Source organism: Gracilinanus agilis, chromosome X (assembly GCF_016433145.1).
Source record: "Gracilinanus agilis isolate LMUSP501 chromosome X, AgileGrace, whole genome shotgun sequence".
Taxonomy (NCBI): domain Eukaryota; kingdom Metazoa; phylum Chordata; class Mammalia; order Didelphimorphia; family Didelphidae; genus Gracilinanus; species Gracilinanus agilis.
In genome coordinates this window covers 6,874,384-6,881,496 of record NC_058136.1, presented here as the reverse complement: position 1 = coordinate 6,881,496, position 7,113 = coordinate 6,874,384, and positions in this window count along the sequence as shown.

Below are 7,113 nucleotides of genomic sequence, written 5' to 3'. Positions count from 1 at the left end.
TCAAAATGAAGTTTAAAAATGAACTTTACATACTAGTCACAATGTCATACAATAATCCACATTTTTACTTCTTTGTATATAAATGTTATGCTTATTGGTGCTTTTCAGTTAATAATGATAATAGAGATTTTCAAAAATAATCAAATGGATGCACCAATCTGGGTTAAACACATCCCTAGAACTCTGGAATATCCCATCTCAAGTAAGTCAGATAAAGATGCATATACAAGCGGCTATTATTCCTTTTAGAACATAGAGGTCATGTGGATTGTATTTTTAATCGCTCCATCTGTTCCTATAGTTATTTCCTTCCCCCTCTCCCTCCCTAACCTGCAATTCTATCAATTTTGATCATGTTGTCTCTGTACCATTAACAGGAATAGGGAAGTCAGGAGAAGAGGGAGATTTGTTTACCAGCAGGAGATCAGAAGCTTCCATCTTTTGCCTCCCAAAGAGGCCAGCTCTGTCCTCTAATTTCCTACTTCTTAGCCCTCAGTGAAAGAGGTAGCATGCTATGCCTTTCTTTTCCCGTTCTCCTTTTCCAGAATAAGCACCAATGTGCCTGTTTTCTTTGGGGAAATAAAGGTATGTGGCTGGTTGAAAAGAAACTTCCCAGGAAAGATTAGATCAGATATCTAAAGTGGTTCCCATTAGTCCTGGGGACCTTTCCCCAAATCTCTGAACTTCTTAATAGACACTTTTCTCCTGACTTTTTTATTCTTTTTTTGCTGAAAAGAAGAGTGACCACAATGCATAATGGGCCAAAGAATTTCTCTGCTTTAAAAGTGGAAGAGAGCTCATTATGCATATCAGGAAATGGAGGCCTAGGGAGTATCATCTTCTGCATATATCTCCAAGTCAGAAGGTCTGGGTTTTAATCCTGGCTTCTGCTCCCTCTTAATTGAGTGACCTTGAACAAGTTCCTTCTCATCTCTGGGCCTCATCTGTAGGATGAGCATGGACAAGAATAAATGTCCTATAACTTCACTGTCTGTGGTTCTTGGAGTCTAGAAAGCATCATTCTTTGTAAATAAATCACTGGCCTATACCTAATAGCAGGTGGTACTTCTGGCCATAGACATACACAGAGTAGAGGCAACAACCGGTTAGAGACTCTGGTTGGTGAGGAAATGTTGGACAAAGCTGCATGCTTTAGAAACTGGGGCTTCCCAGAGCCACAGGGTTGAGAGGCAGACATAGGGAAGACATGATACAGGCTTCATTTGGAGTAGGGATGAGACAGATGGGGGGCACATGCAGAACTGCTATCATGGTGCCCCTTGAACCCTGGAATCATGGAGGAATCCTGGTGTCCATAAAACCCAGGTGCTCTGACACATTTTCTGAGAAGAGATAGGGTTGATAGATTCCTCACCACACCCAGCTGAGAGGCAGTTGCCTCTCTCCTTTTAAACATTAAAATAATTTTTATTGATATCTTCTATGTCAATATTTCCTTCATTTCTGAATATCTCCCTCCTCTTCCCATATCCAGAAAGCCATCCCTTGGACTAAAAACATTTTTTACAAAGGGAAAAAATGGTGTGGTAAAACCAACCAATTTATGAATCATGTCTAATAGTACATACAATATTCCACATCTGTAGTCCCATTGTCTCACTTCTTCTCCAGGACCAAACAAGCTCATCATTATAATTAGAAATGCTTTTGGGGTTCTTTCCATTGACATAGCTACAATCACCCAGAATATAATTTTCCTAAATCTATTTATTTCACACTGTATTAGTTCACATGAGTTACTTATACCCCTCTTGATTTTCTCAAGAGGTTTCTAACCTATCCCACCCTCTGGTGAGGTAGAGGAAACAGTGCCCATTTTTGTTCAGGGCAGAAGAAGATTTTGTCTGATTGCTTGCTACGCACATGTTTTTTATATCTTAATTGCTTTTGCTGTTAGATTTATACAGTCGTACATACTAGATGAGTGCTCAGGACATGATTTGAATAACTAATTTCCTGAAACAGCCATAGGAACTTGAGAAAAGGAGCAGAGAAGCCCAGAGCTGAGTTCTCAGGGAATTCAAGCACCCAGTTGCTACCTCTGGAAAAATGATGGAATTGGACTGGATCATTTATAAGATCCCTTCCAGATCTTGCTTCTAAGATCCAGAGGGAGTAGATCACTTTGGGAGACCATTCTTTGAAGTCCAGGTAGCCCGGATGACTACCCTGAGAGGGGCCTGGTTTTATTTAAAGAATCTTTGGGAAGAATGTTAGTATGCAGTGTGAAAGTGGTGGCAGGCCAAGACAAGTGAAAAGTGAGGGCTGAGAGGCTGTGTGTGTGTGCTGAATAACAATAGCCTGTCTTCTTCCCCAGAGCTCGGTATCAATGATTAAAAATCATCCCTCAGGGTCCTGGCTCACATCTCTGACTTGAAACAGGAGGTTTTGGAGTAAAAGAACAGCTGCTCATCTGCTAGGGAAGGACCGAAGAAGATCAATCAAGAATATCCATTTATTTGGAAGAATGCCATCATTTGAGATGAGGGAGGGGGTGGAGGACATAGCCTTGGACTTTAAAAAAGAATCCCAATGAAGACACTGACAAGTGCCTAGACTTAGAGAGAAGCAAACCCAAGCAAGTCTCCCCTCCATGAGTCAGCTCTAAGCAATGACTCATCCTGCAGGGTTTCCACACGTCTGTTGCAGCCATTCTGAGGTCCTGAGTGAAGGGTCTCTCAGAAAAGGGACCTGTCTCTCTGCTGGGGAGAAGAAGAGTGCTTCCCCTGCCAGCCCCTCCCTGCTGGACAGTCTAAGGGGAGGGGAATGTGTTCATGAGAGGCACGTAATCTTAGAAGCAGATTTGAGTTTTTTTTTATTTGTAAATGGAGCCAGTCACAAGCACACTACTGCATGAGGTTGCTGTGATGATCATACAGAGAGAGTTAGAAGAGATCTTGGAGACCATCTGATCCAATCTCAAGCCCATTTTGCAGAGGAGAAAACTGAGAAAGAGGAGGAATGGCCCTGTTCAAATTCAGAGGGAAAGACATAGAAATATAAATTAGGAATATCCAACTGGGTTTTCAACCCAGGCCTCATCAGTGCTTTGCGCCATCAGTTCCACCCTCAAATGTCTGAACATTTTTGGAGCTTCTCTTTCATGCTCATCAAGAGTAGCTAGGCAGCACAATGGGTAGAGCACTGGACCTGGAGTCAGGAAGACCTGAGCTCATATCTTGCCTCAGTATGACCCTGGGCAAGTCACTTCTGTCTGCCTCAGTTTTCTCAGCTGTGAAATAAGAATAATTATAGTACTTACCTCCCCAGGATGTTGAGAGGATAAAATGAGATAATATTTTTAAAGTACTTAGCACATAGTAGGCACTATACTTATGCTTATTCCCTCCTCCTTATAGGATCATAGAACTGGAAGGAACCTTAGAGATCACCTAGTGGGATCTCTTTGTTTTACAAAGAACAAAACTGAGACTCAAGAAGAAATGACTTGTCCGAGGTCACATAGAGGATAAAAGATTTAGAGCTGACAGGGATCTGAGACCATCTAATCCAATCCCTTCACTTTTTTGGAGGAAGAACACTGGTCCAAAGATGGGAGATGCCTTGCTCAGTGTTATATGGGTAGAAAGTATGTCAGTCAGTCAGCAAGCATATAAAAAGGACTGTACTAAGCCCTGGGACATGAAAAACAGAAGGAAAACCCTGTCCCTCCCCTGAGGAAGCTCACATTTGAATGGGAGAAGGACAATGTGCAAACAGCCATGTTCACATAAAATGGGCACAAGATAAATGGAAGGGAATTTCAGAGGGGAGCCATTAGCAGTGGGGAGAAGGAGGAGACACAGGGAGTGGGAAAGGGTCTAGAAGAGGCCAAGGGCAAAAGGCAGGATTTGAACTGAGTTTTGAAAGGGGCAAGGGAAGCCTGAGGGCAGAGATGAGGGAGGAGAGCACTATAGGTACAGAGGACACTCAGTGCAAAGCTACATTTCTGAGTTTAAGCAATGTCAAGAAATTGAAGTACAATTTCTTTCACTTGCTTTTTCTTGCTTTATTTACAGCAAGGAAAATAGAGAAATAAGTTTTGCATGATTTCACATATCTAATTGATATATTTCTTGTCCTCTCGGTGGGTGGGGGAGGGCCTGGAAGCAGGGAGAGAAGTTGGAACTCAAAATTTAAAACTACTACAATATTTCAAATAAATAAATAATAAATAGGGAAAAGGAATGGTAAGTGTGGCAGTGTTGCTGAATCATTAGTGAGGAGTAAGGTATAACAAGACTGGAAGAGTAGGGATAGGCAGGTCACGAAGGGTTTTCAGAGTCAAATGGAAGGGTTTATATTTCATCCTGGAGTTAATAGGGAGCCAATGGAGTTTACTGAATAAGGGGAGGGGGTGTGATGAGGTTAGAGTTGAGCTGTAGAAAAATTATTTCAAAATTATATTAAGAAGTACTTTGAGTCAAGCATGGCAGAGCAGAGAGGCACATAGCCAAGTTCCACCAGATTATCCACCACTCTAAAATAATAACTCAAATTGAATTTTAGAGAGGCAAAACCAACAGAAAACCAGGTGAAATGATTTTTCCAGCCCAGGACAATTTAGAGGTCTTTAGGAAACATCTGTCTCACCAAGGAGTAGTAGTCCCCCCCCCCCCAGTGTAGCACAGGTGGTAAGATAGGCTCCATCTTGGAGGTAGCTATATTGGCAAAGGAGTGGCTTCAGGAGCCATCAATATATACAGTGGGGGAGTGGGAAGAACAACTGGTCAGAAAGAAATTGTAGAGGACCTTTTGCTGGTCCTGAGTTCAGAAACCTGTTGTATTGCCCATATGTGGTTCCAGGTCACAGCCCCAAAGTGAAAAGTAGTAGCACTTGTGACCTCAGAGCAGCAAGGGCCCATGGTTCCAGGGACAAGAGAAGTACTCATGAATGTTCACAGAGGCATAGGGATCATGGCCTCAGCTCCAATATAGAGGGGAGCACTAACAATAGTGGCTACAGGTAAGGTACTTGGTCACAGTCCCTGGACAAGGAAGGGTGGTAGACCTTGTGGATACAGGGCAATAAAATTACTTCCTGGGTAAAATCCAGAGCACAAGGTAGGAGAATAGGGACTTCTTCTTAGATCTTACCATCTTGAAAAGACTGAAAGCCTAAAGAATCCCAGAGCTAGCTCAAAAATCAGAAGCAAGAAAGGCCTGAAGTTTTGGTCAGTGCCCCCTCCATTTTGCAAACAGAGTCCATCTTTAACATAAGGTTAAAAGTCAAGAAACAGACTGGAAAAAAATGAGCAAACAACAAAAAGAGAACCCAACTATAATGAGTTACTATGGTGATGGGGAAGATCAAGAAATAAATCCAGAAGAAGACAATTATGTAAAATCAGCTACAAGCAAAATCTCAAAGAAAAATGTGAATTGGAAACAAGATAAAATTAAGAACTCCTGAAAGAGCTCAAAAAGGAATTTAAAACTCAAAGAAGAGAGGTAGAAGAAATGTTTGGAAAAGAAATGAGAGTGATAAAAGAATATTTTGAAAAGAGAGTCAATAGCTTGGTAAAAAGAAGCACAAATAAAATCTTCCTTGGTAGTATGAAATAAGTTTTTTTTTAAATGAGAAATAAGAAATTATTTGATATTGGCCAAGAAATAAAGTGGTGGGTCAGTGGAGTAGATTAGGTATACAACACACAGTAGTAAATGACATGAGTAATTAACTGTTTGATCCAAATTGTCTCACCAGGGGATGGTAGGCCCCAAGAGTAGGGCGCAGGCAGCAAGACAGCCGTCATCTTGGAGACAGCTTCATTGGTAAAGGAGCAGCTTCAGGAGCTATCAGTTTACACAGTGGTGAAGGGAGTGAAAAGAATTGAACAACTAGTCAGAAGGAGCTTGTAGGTGACCCTTTGCTGCTACTGGGTTCAGGCACCTGTTGTATTGCCTATATGCAATTCCAGGTCATAATCCCAAGGCAAGAAGGAGTAGAAGCACTAATGGCCTCAGAGCCGATCTAAAGAGCCAAGATTTTAAAATAAGACAGAGAGAATTATAGGACATAAAATTTAAAAAATGATTATATTAATTAAAAAGACTTTGCACAAACAAAACCAATGCAACCAAGATTTGAGGGGAAGTTTTCCCCTATCCTCCTTAATTCTAGTACCTACCCTGTGTTGATCATTCCCTATTTCTTCCTAGAGCTTCTTTGTACATAGCTGTTTGCATGATGTCGCCCCCATTTGACCATGAATCACTGGCATAGTAATAATTGAATTGATGAAAGCTAACAAGAACAAGTGAGAGAGTATTAGAGGGAGGAGAGAAGAGGGACCAGGACAGAGCCCTACAGGATACTCATGGTTAGTGGACATCAAAGATCTGTGAAGGCACCATATTTTGGACTCTCAGATATGCCTGGAGGGGAGGGGGAAGGAGTGAAGGCAGGGTGAATGGACTGCCAGGTAGGGAAAGAGTCCAGCGCATGGGGCTAGGCAGTACTGAAAAGTGGGCATGGGGCTGGGCTGTGCAGAAAAGCTTGGAGAGCAGTGAGATGACAGAATTAACTGGAGGTGGTCACCCCCAGCATTGATGCTTGCAAACTGCTCTTGCTGGTGCCAGCTTGCCCATTGCTCATCTCTCTACATGGGCTAGGTGTAAAACATGCCTCTCTCCACTTGGCTCCTAATTGTTCTGTCTTCATGCAACTCCTGGCTCAATTTGCCTCAGGTGCTACTAATCACTCAGAGGGCTACTGCTGTCACAAACCCAGAAAAGAAATCCATTACTTCTTCATCTCCTTGGTGGGAAACCTTCTTTATTGTCAGCTCACATGGCTGGCTGCACACTCCAAGGAGCTGCCTTCTACATATGGAAAATAAATTTTTGTAGGTCAAATCATGAGGGCAGGATTGGTTTTTTAATTTTATTTTGAAAATTCAGAACTTAAAAACCAAATAAAATGAATACATATATATAAAGAAAAGCAAGCTTTATATTATACATATCCACAGTTTTAATACCCTTTTTGTGGAAATGTTCATTTTATTTGGTTTTTAAATTCTGAATTTTCAAAATAAAATTAAAAAACCAATCCTGCCCTCATGATTTGACATACAAAAATTTATATAT